Source organism: Monodelphis domestica, chromosome 8, assembly GCF_027887165.1.
Source record: "Monodelphis domestica isolate mMonDom1 chromosome 8, mMonDom1.pri, whole genome shotgun sequence".
In the NCBI taxonomy this organism is placed as follows: domain Eukaryota; kingdom Metazoa; phylum Chordata; class Mammalia; order Didelphimorphia; family Didelphidae; genus Monodelphis; species Monodelphis domestica.
The window spans coordinates 13,192,640-13,212,500 of NC_077234.1; the positions used below are offsets into that span (position 1 = coordinate 13,192,640).

A 19,861-nucleotide genomic window follows, 5' to 3' on the forward strand; every position below is an offset into this window, starting at 1 on the left:
GGGCCAGCGAGGAGGCTCAGTGAATAGAGATCCAGGCCTGGAGATGGAAGGTCCTGGGTTCAAATCTGGATGTGGATACTTCCTTGCTGTGCAACTGTGGGCAAGTCACTTAAACTTCATTGCCTAGACTTTATTGCTCTTCTTCCTTATAGCTGTACTATAGTATCAGTAAGAGTGTTAAAAACAAAATAAGATGAACTCAGAGGATTCCATGGTTAGTAGGGACAAATGTAAAATCTCAAGAAATCCTAGTGGGCACATCTGAAATTATGCAGTGACTAGTCATGAACAAAATGATCTTGTACTGAACCCAATAGGTTGGCTTTTAGTAGATCTGACTTTTTCCAGGCTCTCCTTAGACTTTTCTGGGCTGGGTCAACATTCTTTGGCAGGTGGCGTCCACCCTCTCTCTTGCTCTCCAAAGTCGGTAGGGTTCTAGCCATCATTTCTAATCATTCCTCAAATGTCTTTTGTCCAATAAGGGACTCTTTTTTCCTACAATTGATATTTATTGCATTCATCACCACAAAACCTATTGGGGCTGTGTTGAGTTATGGTGAAAGCTGCCACATTTATTTTGAAATATGAAAGAAGAAATCAAATCTGCCCCTCTGGAAATGCTCAGCCGCTTGTCTCAGAGGGTTCCTGTTCACAAAAGCTTGAGCAAGATCGAGAATCTGTCCTGTAGTGAATGTGATTTTCCTCCTTTCCGCCTGCCCCCGTATGATCTAAGATGGGACTATTACAATATCAGAAAGCCACAAGGAGCCAAATTCTCCTCCGCTTAAGATAATGCCTTTGAAGGCAGCATTAAGCAGTGGACAGGAGCTCATCATTTCAGGGCTTTGCCAGAATGAATATATCTTCGGGAAATGTGTGCCCAGAGTTCACCAAGTTTTATGTACTGTAGGTGTAAGAAACTTGCTCTAACTTTGCCAGCCCGAGGCTCAACTTTTATTTGTGTGGGAGAGAGCACGAAACAGCCTAATGTTAAGATGACACAAATGAAAAGGTAGGAAAGAATTTGAGTAATTCTATTAATGAGAATGTTGCTATGTCAGGCAGCTCTATCTCTACCTTCTATGTTATTAGTGACTCCATCAACAGGTCAGCTCTCTAAAATGCCATCTTTCTTTCCTATAGTTCTTTTCTAAGAGACGTTGCTTGCTAAATGGCTTAAAAGAAAAAGGTGTACGTGCATGTATGGATATCTGTTTGTCTGTGCATAAAGAGTGAGATGGGGGATTAGTAGAAGAGAAGGGGATCTGGGGAAGGACAGATAGATAGTGTATAAATGGAGATTTTGAACTCTAGACTTCAATCCCCAGAAGTTCTTGGCATTTCCCAGAATTCCTTATAATCTCACTTGAGTCTCCATGTAGGTGAGATCACAATTGGTATTTAACTGGCAGTAACGCCTCCCCTGCTCTCTTCTCGGCCATGGCAATGATGTAGCAAGTAAGCTAAGCATGGGGATTTTGAATGGGCTAATCAGCCATGGGCACGTGGGTTTATTTGTATCTTCTTTATTCCTTGATTTCTAATAATCCTTAATAAACCTCATCAAATATGATAATTGTATTACTAGATATAATCTAATTTTTACAATAGTTGGAGGAGAGAGAAAGAGAAGCTCTTGGAGGGTGTAGGGGTCAAATCCCTTTTGTGTTGACATCTCCAATGGCTCGTCCATCATAGAGTTGGATTCAATGCTTGTAGTTTGTGCTAAGGAGGAAGAGGAGCCCACGCATCTCATCTTTTCTCTATGATTTCTTGAAAATGTCCAACATTCATTATGTGGTAGGAAGCATCTCGTAAGTCCTTCCAAAGTCCTATAATATAGTTCTCTGGGCTCTGCAACCCTCCTTTGTGGGGCTAGTTTTTCCTCTTTTTCTCTCTCCTGGATTTTAATCTCTTCCTTTTTTCCCCTTTAACCCTTACTTCTATCTTCAAATCAATACTATATAATAGTATCAAAGCAGGGGAGTGCTTAGGGCCAGGTGATGGGGGTTAAGTGACTAGTCCAGGTTGCACCGCTGAAGTAAATCCAAAACAGGAGGGCAGTTTGATTTTGGGAAAGATCCTTGAGTTTCCAGTATTAGAGCACAAGAGGTTGTCATGCCCAGCACAAGGAATGAGAGATGATAATCCCATTTGCCCAGATCTAGTAATTAAGTATACTGAATGTGAATTAGGCCAAATGCTTAGATTTAGACAGCAAAGATCAAAAGGTGAATTCTGTCCCACTTCATGCAGAAAAGGTTTCTGTCCCACCCATTGCCATCCAAAGGAATATTGCTAACACATGTACCGCTCCTTTCTAAGCGTCATACTGCAGGCTCTTGTCCACTGAGCCACCTATCTGGTTTACATTTTTGACTTTGGGGGATCCTTCCCCTTGATGGTGGAGGTGAAAACACAGCCCTAACCTAATGGGCCTGTTCTTTTTGCCAGTCAAATATATAGGATCCAAGCTTCCCCTGAAGAGGGGCCAGCTGCCTCTCTCTTATGCTTTTTGCCTGAAGCTCTTAAAAACAAATGAACAGAACAAAACAGAACAAAATAAAATCCCTTGTAATTGATCCTCAGCCTTTTGCACAGCCGGAGCTCCCTCTGCGTTTTTATTTGAGCCTCATGGCACCATAGCCTGATTTGACCATTACTCTAAACCTTGCAAAGTTCCTTTTTCATATTTTCTATTCCATTCTTACATCTGCTTTTTTGTCTTATTCTTCCTTTCTAGAGGGCATAGTTCATCCTTCCTTGTTGCATGGCAAAGACAGGAGAGAAGCTGCTTGGTCCCTTCTATTCAGCCCATTTCTAAATAACTATCTTGATTCTCTACTGTGAAATGTCCCCTGAGCCCTCCCCAACCACCCTTTCCCAGCCCCCCAAAATAAAGCTGTCAACTGAATCCCCGAGCCCACTTGAGCTCTTCAGTTATGAACACAGTCAAAAAGATCTAAGTCGAAACTAGAGAACTTGTTTTGGTATTTCTTCTTTTGGAGAAAAGTGGATGTTAAGTGTTTCTGTCTGGGATGTATTTAAATCTCTGCCAAATAAGTCAATCCATGCTGTAAACAACCAAGAAATGTTCTTGGAATGGCACAAAGGCAGGAACATTGGTTATAGGTAAGAGATGCTAGATTAAAGCTGAGGATCATTGGATTTCCTGTTCAACATCATCCACTGGAAGGAAGGAAGGTCCTGAGCTTAAGCATGGCATCTCAGTGGGTTTATTCCCAACCAGTGCATCCCTGGGCTATTTCTATATCCGACTGAGGGGCGAGAAGGTGGTGGTTTCCTTTAGCTCTATAGCATGAGATTGTAGTCTAAGGAACAGTGGTTTTAAGCAGAGTGACTTGTTTATTTGTCCTACATTGAAAACAAAATACTTACTGGAATGATTGCTCAAAAGGATTAGTGTCCCTAATATAGATATTTCATTACTCTACCTTGGAAAGAGTGAGGTAAATTTCCCTTTTTTTAACCCATCAGAAATCTTTTTTGGGGGGAGAGGGAAAAGGGTCAAATTCTGAGGTCAAAAATTTCTTTATGAAAGCAATCTAATTGTTGAATTATAGTAATGTTTCTAAGCCCCAGATTTGTAAATTAAGGTATCAAGGGCCTGGGAAAATATTGTTGCTTTCAGAAATAATATTCCAAAAAGTATTGTTGCTATTGAATTCTGACTTTTTTCAAGTCACGGACACCCTCGTGGAGAATAGAATTCATATTTTAAAAAAAGAAGGAAAGGGTGATGAAATGTTTTTCAACATTCCATATGTGTGTTGCCCCACCAAATCCCCCAAAGTTTACTGTGCATTACTATAGGTTTAGCCTTCACCAAGGCACAGCGTCATCAGATCAACATTCTCTACATGTTTTTTGCAGGAGGAAAGAGCAAACAAAACCACCTCAGTTAGAGGTTTGGTGTTTAATATCTTTTACAAGGGGGGACACTAAGAGTGATTTTCTGTGAACGAAAACAGATGGGCTCTGGGTGCAGGTTGTTTTGAGCATTTACAAGAAAGCTGTAGATTTTATGTGGCTTCTTTTTTCCAACCTCAGATGGGAATGTATTAGATGGCCACTGGCACAAGTCACTCTTACTGGCAAAAACAGAGAATCTTTTGTGTGGCTTTGAAAACACTCAACTTTGCAAAGCCAGGGTGTCACGAGGCAACTTCTCCCTCTTTTATGTCCTCCTAACTGCATTGTGACAAGCTGATTGTTAGTCCCTGGGTTACAACCCTTTGATTTCCAATCGGCAAATTCTTAGGAACCTAATTCATGTAAATGGTGATAATTGACTTAGAAGAAGGGAGTTGAGTCAGCACAGAAGCATTTTTAGCCCTTTTTTCAGCTCGTAGAATACAAAATAATTTTACTAGACTGCGGTATAATGCTTAGAAAGGAGCGATACATGTGTTAGCAATATCTCTTTCGCTGGCAATTGGTGAGACAGAAACCTTTTATGCATGAAGTGGGACAGAATTCACCTTTTGATCCTTTCTGTCTACATCTAAGCATTTGGCTAACATTCACATTCAGTTTAGTCAGGTACTAGATCTGGGCAAATGGGATTACCATCAATTATTCCTTGTGCTGGGCACAGCTCCCTCTTCCTCTCTAATAGTAGAAACTCAAGGATCTTTCCCCAAATCAAACTGCCCTCCTGTTTTTGACTTATTCCTGTTTTCTTTTCACCAAAGTACAAAAAGTCTTTTCTCATCATCCTGACTAACAGAAAAGAATAGCACAAGGAGCACGAGACCCAGAATCAGCAGAGCATCAAGAGGCCAAATCCAGTAAGAAAAAGCATAACAGAACTAAGTGTACAATTCTATGCCTGGATTTATAGAAGCAGCTTCATGGTAAAGTCAGACAATAATTTAGGTGAAAAACAGTCCCCGAGTTTGAGTAAAATGTAAGCTCATTAAATCTCCCACCGTGATCTGAGGCTTCATTGAGAGATGCGGAGCCTACAGTAATGGTCCAGGAACCAGATTTATTCTGAATTGGCCAGAGAGGGCACAACAGAGTGAAACGGGTCAAGGTTCCAAGGAGGCAAGAAAGTTTAAACTTCCTTAGCATTCGGGCTCACCAAAAAGAAAATGAGCTGCCTTGTGTGGCTGTGGCTTCCTCCTTACTAGGACTTTGAAGCAATGCTAGTTGACTTTCTCTTTGTATCTCTGATCTCAAGGCTCATCTCCTCCAGTGCAGCTTACATCTGAACATCAAGTGGCCATCCACCCTTTGCTCACAGATGTTTAGGATCAATGGTGTTGGAGAAGAGGTCTAAGGCTGCATAGACTAAATTCATTTCCAATTCAGGCATTTGGGGATTCTTTGACCTCGATTTGAATCCTGCCTCTGACAGAATTAGCTCCCTTATGTCATCCTGAATAAGTTGCTTAACAACATGAAGCCTCAGTTTACTCCTTCATTAAGAGATTTAGTAAAGGTGATTTCTAAAGGGTTTTCCATTTCAAAGACTCAATCATGTTACTTGCCAGAGTCCTTTAGACTATAGTTAATGATATATATTTTTAATTATCTTCATTTTATTCTAATAATAAATTTATACATACATTTTCCAAAGTTACATGATTCATGTCATCTCCCTTCCCTTTTCTTTCCCCCCTCCCAGAATTAACGAGCAATTCCACTGGGTTATACATGTAGCATTACTCAAAACAAGTAATATATTTTTATAATCATAAATACTTTTCCTCAAGTCATATTTTTCCATTTTATGTCAAGATTGATGTGGAGGACCAGGAGTTTCTGAAAACCCTTTAAGAGACTAGATATGTAAATGATTTAAAACTCATCATAGTCATTACAGCATGGCATTTCTAGTAGTAGTAGTAGCAGTAGTAGTAGTAGTAGTAGTAGTAGTAGTAGTAGTAGTAGTAGTAGTAGTAGTAGTAGTAGTAGTAGTAGTAGCAGCAGCAGCAGTATGAGAAGACTTTATTGAATTTTAAGATTTACTGAGTGCTATACTTGGGTTATCTCATATGTTTCACAATTCTGGGTATAAGTTGGAATTTAACCCCCCCCCCATTTTAAGAGTGAAGAAACTGAGGCAATCAAGTTAAGTGACATGTATGTCTGATGTACTAAATCCAGGTTTTTGTCTATTCTCTCATTTTGTTAGATTATAGGTCTAGTGTGTAAAGAGACTTTAGTGGTCCTAGTCCAGCCTCCTGATTTTAGAGAGGAGGAAACTGAGGTTCAGATTAAATGTTTTGTTTCAGGTCATTGAGGGAATAAGTATCAGGGATGGGATCTGAAGCCAAGACCTCCAACACCAGAGATATTCTCTATATTATTGCCTCATTTCAGATGCTGAGGTCAGAAATATGTCTAGCAGGATTAATAAGAGCCCAATCTATTTATTCAGTTGTTAAGTCATTTTTTACTCATTTCATTAAATTCAGTGACTCCATTTGGGATTTTCTTGGCACAGGTTCTGGAGTTGTTTTCCACTTTCTTCCCCTGCTCACTTTACAGATAAATAAACTGAGGCAAATGGGTTTAAATGATTTGCCTACAGTCATACAGCTAGTAAGTCTCTGAGGTCAGATTTGAGCTCAAGAAGATAGTTTTACTGACTCTATCCACTGCACCACATATTCACATAAGCTGTTAAATAAAAAAGTCTTATTGACAACAATACTTTTCATTGTCCTTAAAGGTTTATAAATTGCTCTTTGTCCTCCACCACCTTTGACAGAGAACAGATTAGGCAATAAATAGCATTTTTCATATTTGTCTATGGTGATTAATTATATCATAGTTATGGAAAATGCTATTAAAATGATTTAAAATTCCACAAAAAGCTGGATCATTCATATAGCCTATCTTTTCTCAGTTCCAGAATTATAATTGTTGGTTTGCCCAAAGACAACCAGTATAAATCCCTTGTGTCAATCAGCAAATGTATTAGATGGCACCTTTTATTTAATAACACATGAGGTTTAGCATAACAGGGTACCCTTTGTAAGGGTTTTTTCCCTAGTCAAAACACTTGGTTTCTTTCTTTTTTTTCCAAAGACTTCACAGTCACAGGGGTAGGAGGAGCCCTTCTTGGATGCTTTTTAGAAAATATAAATCTAATTGGGAATCTGAAGGAGAGAAAAAGCCTATTACAAAGAATGCATTGCCCTGTATTAGTCAGATAATGTATGAAAAATTCAAGAACCCCAGTGGAGTATCACTGTGCAACCAAGAACTTTTATTTCTTGGGAACAAGAGAACGTGTTTAATTCTCCCCTGGGGAGCTTCACACTTCTGTGTACAGTACATTTTTCAGGTTTTCATGTTTAGACGTAAGTGACTGAAAAGACAGTGTGACCAACCCATATTTTTCCTAGTGCATCTTAAAGCCGGTTGCCATGGAAACAATTTTTAATTGGAGAGTTTCCATTCCACTCAGCTAGCTTTGACATATTTTTCTTGGATGTCTTGGATTGTTAGATTTGGCATTGTTCTTTGGCATAATAGATGGTCAAGGTCAGGGATTTATTTTTATTGAATAATGTAACTATTCTCTATGTAGGTCTGAGGGGACTTTGAGAATCACCCACCTCTCCCAGACCCCTGCTCTTTGTCACGAAAACTGCAAAGCCTCCAGAGATGTTCTCTGAATAACTAATTGTGTCACTCTTCTCACCATGGCTGGGAAGTCAAAGTTGACAGGTCTATCACCTGGCCAAATGAATGAGCTTTTATTCAGATGAGGTTTCCAGATTTTATAAAGAGTCTGCTTGTAGTTTTCGGTTCGCAATGTCCATGCACGTGCCCGGGTCTACTTCAATATTCGGGAGCTGGCTGATTTATGAAAAACAAGCTTGTTGCCAGTTGGCTTTTTATAACTTATAGGTCTTGAATAAACATGGGGCCGAATGCTCTACCAGGGATTTGGTGATTTGGATCAGGCTACTGCAGAGTTATAAAAATAGCCTAAATAAACAGACACAGCAGGCACTATGCAACTTAATTCTGAATCCTGCCCAGACCCACTTCAACTTCGAAAGTGCCTCTGTTGGACAAAGAATGCATCCCTTTCACAGAGATTAACATTACGTAGCTTATAAAAGAACAGAATTTGTAGTGTAAGTGTCCGTAATTCCTACACCCCCTTAGAAAATTATTACAGTGCTTTCCAATCCATGTGCTATTCAGGTCTTCTCTCTGGGGTCTTTTTGCCATTTTGGGGTCATTGAAGAATATTAACCATATGTAGCATGTATGGGCGGATAAGAATCATTGTCCACTGGCATATTCTGAGCTACAAAGGACCATAGATATTCCTCCTCTGGTCCAGCCTGTCCCTGAAGGTGCTAACTGCTAAATGTGAATTAGATGAAAGTTATCACTTTGGGTAGTTGGGAAAGACTACATTTTCCTGACCATCTGCAGAAGATAAAGCCAAATAGAGTCAGCCTAAAAAGCAACCACTTGGCTCGTATCCATCTTTGCTTGAGTACCTCACCTTCATGTCACTGACATTTAAAATGGGGCATAATTCAATACTTTGGGAATCCATCTTTTCATGAATTGATGCTGATTTCAGCCCCTCTGCACCTTCATAAATTATCTGCGTGTCTTTCTGTGGCTTAAAAAAAAACAAAAACAACTATCCTCCGGTGCCCATCCTTGTGGTAATGAGCCTTCTGAACTCGGCTTGACTAAGATGAGAGCTCATGGCTAAGGATGTACTTGTAGCCTTCCCAGTCTTGCAAGACTTTCTGGAGCTTGGGCTCTCATGGTGAAGCTTTTTCGAAACCAGGATAACTTCCATGCCATGATGTGGTATCAGACTAGAAGCTCTGTGGAGAAAAATAACGCTTTAGTCTCCAGTATTATAGGATGACTCCATCAATTTTTCAAGCTCTGGTATAGTTTTTTCTTAAGGGTAAACACTTTTTATCTCTTCATTTTTCCTCCTCCTTTAAAATATTTTCTATGTAGAAATGACTCTTTTCAAATAAAAGTCTCTGAAAATATTCACAGCTGAAAGGATGTGTGTGCATTTACCAGACCCTGGTCAACCAAAGTCCCAGTCCAAGAGTTAGGATTAGGGATATCTGTATTGCCATAATACCTACATGCTGCACGAGCCTAAAGCATTTCGAGGAATTATTTAGCTCATTAATCTCAAGTTGCCTTTGGAAGTTAATAAAGGGTAAGGGTCATTAACAGCGATGGCCACAGAGAGACAAACTGGTTTACCAAGATCACCCAGGACGTCAGTTAAGGGGGCCAGAAGTGGAATCCAGCTGGCTCATCTCTATTAGATTGGAAACGGGAAATATCATTCGGCACTAGGTGGGTCCAATTCCTTTGGGGACCTCCATGATTTCACAGAACCAGAGACTCTCAGAGTTGAAAGGGAACTCCATGGCCATTTAGTCTGACTCCTAGTTCAGAAGAATTTGCTCTAACTTATTCAACCCTGTGGTCATCCAGCTTCTGCTTAATGATCTAAAGTGAATGGGGAGCCCACTAACTCTCAAGCCAAACAATTCTACTTTCACATCATTCTAATTGTCCCAAAGTTGCTTGTTTTTTGTTTCCTAAGTGAATTTATGCTTCTTCAACTACCCTCCTTTGCCTTTAGAACCATTCTCCCTGGAGAAGAATAAGAATGTCATTTCTTCCTCCATGCGACAAAAAGCAACCTTTATATGCTTAAATGTTTTCTCTTCTCTAGGATAAGCATCTTCAGTTTCTTTGACCAACTGCCATGTAGTCTCTAATCTCAATAATCTCTTTCCCCCATACTAGCAAAAAGGAGAAATATTAGCTGTACAAAGCCAGGGTTTCTGTCCTCCCAGAAATAACATACACATTCTATTTACATATATATATATATATATATATATATATTGCATTAAAGAAGGCCAACATTTGGTATAGATACATGTGTGAAGCCATAAATATACATACTTTAATATATCAGTTCCTTCTCTGGAGGTGGATAGTATTTCTTTCATCTCTTCTTTGTATTTGTTTTGAACCTTCATTTTACTGAGAATGACTTAGTTATTCCTAGTTACTCTGATCAATAATGTTGTTAGTGTATGTGCTATTCTCTTGGTTCTGCTCATTTGACTCGGCATTGGGTCATGCAAATCTTTTCATGCTTTTCTAAAATCAACCATCATTTCTTGTAGCAAATAGTATTCTGTCACAATCATACCCAGCTATCCCTTTCCACACACTTTCCACCCCATGGTTTCACTATATCACTTTTTGGCATATGAGATTAAGTGGGAGCTTTGAGGAAGCCATAGACGATATGAGAAAGCCAGGAGACAACACAGAAAATGTTTAGAAACTCAGAAATACATGTCAATCGAATATATCTTTTAATACATAAATACACATTTTCAGAGTTAAAATAAGGGAAAAGGTCGAGTTTATGAAAAGAACACATGAACCAAAACATTTTATGCAAATTTTTCAGATTGTGAGGCACCATGCCAACAGTGATGTGAAAGGGATGACTATGTCACATTTTATTTAATCATTCCTCCATTCATGCACATCCTCTCAATTTTAGGGGTTTTTTCATTATAAATAAAGCTACTATGAATATTTTAAAATCTAGTCTTTTTTCCTTTTTTCCCCCCGTTCATCTTGGGAACTGGATGTAATAGTGGTATTGCTGGGTCAAAAGGTATGTGAAGCTTTATAACTTTGGGCATAATTCCAAATTCATTTCCAAAATATTTGGATCAGCTCACAATTCCACCAACAGTTTATTAGTATCCCAATTTTTCTAAGTCTTCTCCAGCTTTTGTCATTATTTCCTTCTCTCTTCATTGCCAATCTGGCAATTATGAAATGATATCTCATAATTGTTTAATTTTCATTTTTAATCAATGATTAAAGCATTTTTCAACATGACTATATATTCTTTTGTTTTTTCCCAAAACTTACCATTAATATCTTTTGAGTATTTATCAACATGGTAATAACTCATATTCTTTTAAATTTGACTTAGTTTTTTATATATTTTAGGCATGAGGCTTTTACGAATCTCTGAAATTTTTTTCTCTGATTCTCTTTCCTTCCCATCTTGACTATATCATTTAATTTATATAAGATCTTTTTAATTTAAGGTAATACAAATATCCATTTTATATTCTACAATGTTTTCTATTTTATTTATTCAGAAATTATTCTCCTGTACATAAATCTGGTAGGCAATGTCTTCCATGCTTTTCTAATTTACTCATGATATCTCCCTTTATGAATAGATCATGTAACCATTTTGAATGTATCTTGGTAAATAATGATGGATATTGGTCTATATATAGTTTCTGCCAGACTGATTTCTTGTTTTCCCAGCATTTTTTCAAATATTGAATTCTTATCTCAAAAGCTTAGATATTTACATTCATCACACATGAGGTCACTATGATTATGTACAACTTTGTCTGTTATACCTACTCTATTCTATTGATCCACCATTCCATTTCTTAGCCAGTACCAAATAGTTAAGATAATTATCACTTTATAATATATTTTAATGTCTGTACTGTTTGACCTCGTTTCTTTTTTTCCCATTAATTCTTTTGCTACTCTTCACTTTTTTGCTTGTCCAAATGAATTGTGTTACTATTTTTCCTTTAATGACAAATATTTTTTGGTAATTTCTTTGGGCCACTATTGAATAAATAGATTAGTTCATATAGAATTCTCATTTTTTGACAGTCCACCCATGAACAATTAGTATTTCTCTATTTATTTAAATATGATTTTATTAGCATGAAATGTTCATGGATTTGTCTTGGCAGCTATACTCCCCAATAGTTGATATTGTATACAGCTATTTAAAATGAAAAATCTCTTACCATCTCTTTTTTTGCAAGTCTTTGTTGGTAATGTATAGAATTGCCCATTATCTATGTAAGTTTGTTTCTTATCTTACTACCTTGTTAATAGTATTATTTTTTCAACTAAATTTTTAGTTGAATCTCTAGTGTTTTATAAGTGTACAATCATATTGTCCACAAATGGTGATAATTTTATTGCCTTATTACCCATTCTGATTCCTTCGATTTCTTTTTCTTCTCCTTTGCTATTGCTGGCATTTCTAGCACAACACTGAATATCATTGGTGACGATGGGCATTCTTGTTTCGTTCCTGATTCTACTGCAAAGGTTTCTACTTTATCCCTTGTTATAGATAATGCTTGCTGATAGTTTTAGGTAGCTGCTTCTTTTCATTCTAATGGAAAATCCATTTATAGATACCCTTTCCAAAGTATAGAAAGAGAAGCTCTCAGTTACATAAGGATACATATACAGTATGTGGGATACTGAGGGGATCTGCTCATTCACAATCTTGACTCTGAGCCCATGTTTCCCAGTTCTGGACGCCCATAACCATGGCACATCCTTCTTCCACATTCTGTTGGCACTTCTAAAATGTGGTTCACACTGTTTTTATGCAAGATGTGTAGAGAACTTCAGTGATTGTTATGTACCCATGAAGCTTTTAGAAGCTTCGTGGTATTTTAGGCATCCACTTCTCACTTATATTTTGGGGGTACATTTTACCTCCTCTCTCCACCCTGTTTTCTGCTAATGTGGTACTCCATTATGCATATGTTGGGTGCCATCCCTATGGCAGTTCTTATATAAAGCTCTTTGGCACTCTCCAAGATGAAAGGCAGAGTATACATTGGGAACTGAGAAGCAAACTCGATAGAAAACAGCTGACGTTACAGTTGAACATAATAGGAACAACTGCCTAAAGCTTGCTGCTTTTGTTTGTTTATTTTCTTTTATTTTCTCACAGTCTCACAATTGATTTGCCTAGAGCACATATCATGTAAAGTTTAAAGTACATAAGGAAACGGTTGTTTTATTGTAATAAATGTCTTCTATTTTGGGAAGAGGGGACAGCAGGAATAGGGGAGTGTGGATAATAATGGGAGAGCAAGGTTTTACCTTAAATCAACTCAATTTTTTCATTTTTTGATAACTTTTTTATAGTGAACTTTTCTATTCTTCCATAATTTATCATTGTAGGAGTACCAACTAAGGTCACTTTTAGGATTTTGCAGGCTAACATGGAAAAAATATTTTCAATTTGGAAATACAGTGAGGTGGCTTATGGTAGAATACAGCATCTCCATGTCTTCACTACATAGTAGGCACTGAAAGGATGCTTGTTACTAGCCTGACAAGTCAAAATTTCAGAAAGCTACCCTTAATATCTTACAAAATGAACATATTTCTGGGAAAAGGTGACCAGGGCTTTACTTATTTATTTTTTCTCAATGCCTTTCATCACCATATCAATGAGAAAGATATTGAATAAATTAATAGATGCTCTGCTTTTGTAATGTTTTGTAATTTTATAATATACTTAAGATTTCTTTCTGCACAATTGCCCCCTTTGCTCTTGTCCCTAATGAAACTCTGGAACTTTTGCTTAAAGCCTAAAGCCAAGGACCCTTGAGACCATCCCTTCCCTTATTGTCTAGCAAATTGTCCTATCATCTCTCCTCTCTCTCCATCTACTAGTTTCTTCTCCGATTCCTTAAATCCCATTGAAGTGATTGACCCTCATCTATCCTAAAACAACAAAAAGAAACCAAACCTCTCAAAATACCAGTGCACCTGTTAGTTTTCATCCTGTGTCTTGCCCCTGTCTCAAACTACTTGAAAAACAAATCTGCATTTGATCATCCATTTTCTTTCTTTTTCTTCTCTTCTGAACACTCTGCAGTATGACTTCTGACCCTCTAATTCAAGTGAAAAGGCTCTCTTCAAAGTTTCTAGTGGGCTCATAGTTGCCAAGTCTACTGGGAGTGTGGGGAGGTTCCATGTCCAATATCTTTGACTTTTCTCTGTCATTTGACATTGCTGATCCCTCTTCTCCCCTTTTACCTCCGTACAGTCTCTCTTCTCTATGTTTTGTGATGCAGTTTTCTCTTGGATTTTCTCCAGTTCTCTGACTTCTTCCTTCTTTCCTACCTTCCTACCTTCCTACCTCCCTCCCTTCCTTCCTTTCTTTCTTTCTTTCTTTCTTTCTTTCTTTCTTTCTTTCTTTCTTTCTTTCTTTCTTTCTTTCTTTCTTTCTTTCTTTCTTTCTTTCTTTCTTCCTTCCTTCCTTCCTTCCTTCCTTCCTTCCTTCCTTCCTTCCTTCCTTCCTTCCTTCCTTCCTTCCTTCCTTCCTTCCTTCCTTCCTTCCTTCCTTCCTTCCTTCCTTCCTTCCTTCCTTCCTTCCTTCCTTCCTTCCTTCCTTCCTTCCTTCCTTCCTTCCTTCCTTCCTTCCTTCCTTCCTTCCTCCCCCCCCTTGTACTTTCAGGAATTTTATTTTTAAACATATCCTGATACTTTTAATACATTAATTTACATTTCTAGTAATCACTGAGCTGTAGGTTAAAAGAGTGGAGTCAAAACTTGGATTTCCAGTTTGGGTCTTTGTACATTTAATGGACTTCATTGCCATGGACTTTTGGATGAACTTTAGGGTTATGCAAATGAGAACTCAATGAGTGCCTTTGCACCTAATTTGTCTCCCAATATTCCCCCTCGCCTCCAAAATACTTAACTTTTCTTGGATTTTCATGTCATCCTTGCTCAGGGACCATACTGATCTTCTCTGTATTAGTCCAAATAAAGTGAGTACTGACTGCTCTATTATTCATCTAAATTATGTCTACTAACCATCGGTATTCCCCCAAGCTCTGTCCTAAGCCTCTTCTCTCCTAATATACTATCTTTTTTTCGTAATTCCATCAGTTCCCAGGGATTTGGACTTATTTTCTATGAAGGTCTTTCCTATATATACAGCCCTTTTCTCTCTTTTATTTTTTATATTAACTTCATATCACCATCTGCCAGTGACTTGTGAGAATAACCAAAACAGAACTCTGAATCTTTCCCCCATGAATTTTCCCTCATTTTCTCAATTTTCTTCTCACTGTTGAGGCTATGACCTTCTTTCCCATTACCCACATTTTCAATGTTGATGTCACTATTCAGCACATACCGTTGCTTTTCCCACATATCCAGGCTACTAATACATCTCATTTCTTTCTCCTCATATACATCCCTCACATCTCTTCATATATAGCCACCTTAATGGATTTGACCCTCATCGCTTCTTCTCCAGACTATTTAGATTCCTTGTCTCAAGTCTTGCACTTCATTGTTTATTCATTTTTAATAGCATATTCCAAATTATGTTTGCTTTTAAAAATGTTTCCTATCTCCTTGTCTAAACAAATTTCTTTGAAATTCTGACATCTTTCAACTAAACAATGGGGAGAATGACAAGATGTTCCAAGTGTATGAATTGAATCCCTGAAAGACTAGGTCTTAATCCTTTTTTCTAGACACATCCTTCTCTATTTCTAGCAACCTTTGTAAAATTATGTAATGCTATCAACTGGGTGAGTCATGATCTCCCTGAGAAAGCAATGTATATAAGAGAGGAGAGCACACAACAAAAGGAGACCTTTTTCTGTGTTTTCACCTTAAAAGGCTCTTGTGAATACCCTCAAAAGACCCACCTAGGCAAGGGAGTTCCTCCCAGGGTTCTGATGAAAATGTAGCAAACTATCTTTGAACCTGCATGGTGGCCGATAAAGCTAACCTAGGACTAGGAGATGGAATGGGCCTTAGAAGCTCAAATGCCTTTTTTTTTTTACAGCAGAGAAAACAGAAGCCAAGAGACCTGTAATGATTTGATGAAGGTCACACAGAAAAACAGAACCATAGTTCAAACCAAAAGTGTGTCCTCTGAATACTATTTCCATTAAATCTTGTGCTCCAAATATAATTAAATCATTTTCCATTTTCTACAATTCCATTAAATTGTATATTCCAAGTGCAATTAAATCATTTTCAGCTTAAATTTATATTGCTTTTGATAGGTATGAAGCCTTTTCCTCTTTTCATATGTAAGTTCATGACAACCCTCTAAAGACTCGAGGTCAAAGACTGTATTATTCCTATTTTGCAAGTGAGGAAACTGAGTCTTAGAGCAAGAAATCTGGTTGCCCACGAAGTGGCAGATGGGAATTCCAGCTGAAGTCTTCTAACCCTAAGTCTCAAACTTTTTCTACTACAACAAGGATTGCTCCTTTTCACAGATTTCTGAGAATTTTCAGTGCAGGGAATTCTGAAATACATTGTTCTATTTCAGATGGAAATTATACCTATGCAGATGGCTTCCTGAATTATCCAACATTTTAATACTGTGAGCAATCTGTTAAGACTCTGATCTCTGTCTTATAATCTAAGTTCCTAAAGATTTTCTCTATCTACAGAGCACCTCCTCAGGGGCTCCTTAATGTGGGATGATTTTGTGACCCTGTACCTAATGGTGATATTTGGCTCCGTGATTTATTTTCCCACCTTCTAAGGCCATCAGGTATCTTTGGAGACTCCTTTAGTACACGGAGCACCCAACAGATCTGTTACAATCAGAAGCTGCTTTTACTTAGGGCTTTGATAGATAGGTTAAAGCTATACCCCAAAGTTCCCAACTGTCTTTAGAAGTTGGATGTAGCATATATTTTTCCCTCCTAAGGGTTTCTAAAGACATTCTTGCTCATTCTAGTGATCCATATACCTTTTATGCCACTTTAAAGATGAAAGGAGAGGGTGCTTTTATGAGTAAACTTGATTGGGATTGCTGGAGAGGAGAATAGATATGGAAATCTTGACCCATCCCTTGAACTGTTCTCAATTTCCATGTGGACTCTGTGGCTTCTGATGCCTCAAGAGGTTTTGACCAAAATGTTTCTTCCGAAGCATGATGGCATTTTAATCAACTGAGTGGAATGCCTCATCCTCCTGTTAAGTGAGGGTAGTGTGGATGAAGCAAAAAGACCTTCAGTTCAAATCCCATCTTGGACACTTACTAGCTATTTGACTCCTAAGTCAGTTAACTGGTTCTTTTATCAATTTCTTCATCTATAAAATGGGGACAATAAGGGAATCTAGCTCAAAAGCTTGTGGGGAGGATCAAATGAGATGATAATGCTAAAGCACTTGGAGAAAACATTAACATGTGCCTGTGAACTTGTAGTTTTCCTGTTAGCAATGACAGATTCGGGATGTGCACTCAAGAAATGGGTCTGTGAAACAGCAAAATATATAATACAAATTGAGATTCTATTGAATTTGAGTGAGACCTTTCCTGTAGGTGCTCGGGTTCTCTCTGGTTAAAGAAATTAGTTCATTTGTTGGTTGGTTTTAATAGAGGCCAGTATAGTGTATGTGCTTTTACTCTTTCTTTGATTTTGGTAATGAGGGCACTTTAATTCATTTTTACCATAACACCTAGGTCATCCTTACTTAACCACATTTCAGTACTTCCCCTTGGGATGCGACACTTGCTTGAAATGCCCTCCATCTTGCTTGTCTCCTTCTACTTCCTCCTTCTCCTTATCCATCCTATCCTCCTTCCCTCATTCTCTGTGAAGACTTCCTAGTGGTGCCAGTCATTCCCTAGCTGTTTTTTTGGGGGGGGGATTCATTTGCTAATATGAAAATATCTTATATTAGTGCATAGTATGGTTTTCTTGACCAATTTTTTAAAATTATGAGCTAGTTGGGTACAATATTTAGTTTATCTGATCTCAAGTTAGAAAGCCTGGATTCTGAAGCCAGCTTATTACCTGTATAATCTTGGAGAAATCTATTCCAATCTCTGCACCTGTTTCCGAACTGTAAAATGAGAGTATTAGACTAAGTGACCCAATAGGACCTGCCTATCCTCCTGAGCAACCTACCTTACCTCCCTTGTGAATGGGAGTACCATCAAATCCTTCCTTCTATTTTGTAGCATTTACTAGCTAGCACAATGTCAGACATAGAGATGCTTCAGGCACTGACTAAATGAAGTGTTTCCAATGATCTTCATGTATTCTTCACCTTCCTTTGTTTTTATAGAACTGTTTGGTCTACTGACAGTTTGAAGTTTAACATTGTTCACCCGATTTGTGTTGAAAAAAAGTAACATTAAGGAGATCCCATCCTCTGTTTATATCACAGAGACCTCACCGGTATTATGCTTTTCAGTGGGAGGAAAGACAAGATTTTAAGGAGGACTCCTCTGAAAAATCTTCCCAAACAACCTTTTTAAAAATAGGCTATCACTTGTAGAGTCTTTTTGTCAGGCTATTGAAAGCAGCAGATCCAGCATCAGTCTATTTTTATTCCTGATAATTTTTAATTCACTCCTCCATGGTTTTACAAGACCAGCCTACACTTGCTAAACAAAGATCCTAGTCGAATTAGCTTCTGAAATCCAGAAGGTTTCAAAACCACAAAGATGTGATGTTCTCTTTGTAGTGAGGATTGCTGGTCATTGGGTAGTGTGTTGTGAGTCTCTCTGAAAGACCAGTATGGCATCTTGATGCCTGAAGGCATCATCACCACATTTCATTTCTTTCATCCCCTTGCCCTAGCTTTGAATCTGCTTCATGGTGCCCTTTTGTATCTTGTTTGTTTCTGTTGTGTGAAGATTAAATTAAACCCTCCCCTGATTGTGAAAATGAAATTAATTAACTCTCCCTTGGTTGGGAAGATTAAATTGTAACCCTTGCCTGTTTTTTGATTTAATCACCAAAAGTGTAAACATCCCACTTAATCATTAAGTGGGGAGGACTGTGACCCACATGTGCAATACTGGGTGATGAATCAGAATCAAACTGACTGCCCCTGGGCAGTCCTAAGCAAAGCTTCAACTGTGCTTGGTAGACATAAAATTAGGGGAAGACACAGGAAATGACACAAAAGAAAGTGTCTTTAAAAGGGAGTGACAACTTCCTGAGTTCAGTTCTACTTGGAGTTGAACTTCCTGTGAGAGACAGTTCTTCATTCTTTGGAGTAAAGACTGAAGAAAAATCTGCTGACTAGATCTGAGACCCTGTTCCTGGTGAGACTGTCCTTAAATCTCTCCCTTTGGACTGACACGTTTTGAGTGAAAAAGTTGACTCCTTTCCTGGATTTTCTGAAGAGACTAGCGTTAGGAGAGACTTACCTCTAGAGAGAGACTTCCCCCGGTCCTCGTCTTTCTCTTCGGCTAAGGACTAGCTCTCCCTGCCCAGGTTGAGCCAGGGGCTGGGAGTAAATTACATGGTGCTTAGGCTAGTTATCTACTCTCTGATTTCCTATTTCATTCTTTCTGTTAATTGTAAATAAATCTCTTTGGAATAAATTAAATTCCTGGTGACCCTATTTTAAATATAATCTAATCTGACATTTTTTAAATAAAATAATCCCCTTTTCCTCCTTACATTTATTTGGTGACCATGTCTGTTGTGACAAAATACCCTCAACACAATGGGATCTTCTTAATAAATGGGAACAGTGGACACTGATTCTACTTCTCAGGGGCTGATATCCAACTTAGGGAGCAAAAGTGAACAGTCATTTTTCTTTTCTCTTTTGTTCTGCTCCTTGAAAATAGCATATGATGGGACTATTTTTGTAATAGACTACCCACTCTATACAGAGAACAACATATGGAGTGTGACAATAGCCAAAAGAACAGAACTGAGAAAGAAATGAATCTTACATGCCCTTTGTAGGGAACCCAGTTTCATTCTTCTCAAACCTACTTCATTCCTGACAGGCCCTCTTAACTTCTCAGAAGAACATAAGGTCATAGAGAAAGAGCTGAAAAGAACCTTGGAGAACACCTAGTCCAACCCCTGCTCCCCATTTGATATCTAGGGAAACTGAGGCACAGAGAGATTAGGTAAGCACACATGTCACATGCATAAGAGATTTCAGAACCAGGATTCATATTCATGTAGGTCCTCTAAACCCAGTGCCCTTCCTTCTGTATGCCATGATTCTGCCTCTT

The 19,861-nt window shown here is 38.2% G+C and overlaps 1 protein-coding gene and 1 pseudogene across 29 annotated transcripts in view; one reads left to right on the forward strand and one right to left on the reverse strand.

The window, feature by feature from the left end:
• Window positions 1-19,861, forward strand: part of MBNL1 (muscleblind like splicing regulator 1) — a 276,473-nt gene that overhangs the window by 175,141 nt on the left and 81,471 nt on the right. The window lies entirely within an intron of this gene.
• Window positions 14,576-14,674, reverse strand: LOC130456046 (U6 spliceosomal RNA; annotated as a pseudogene).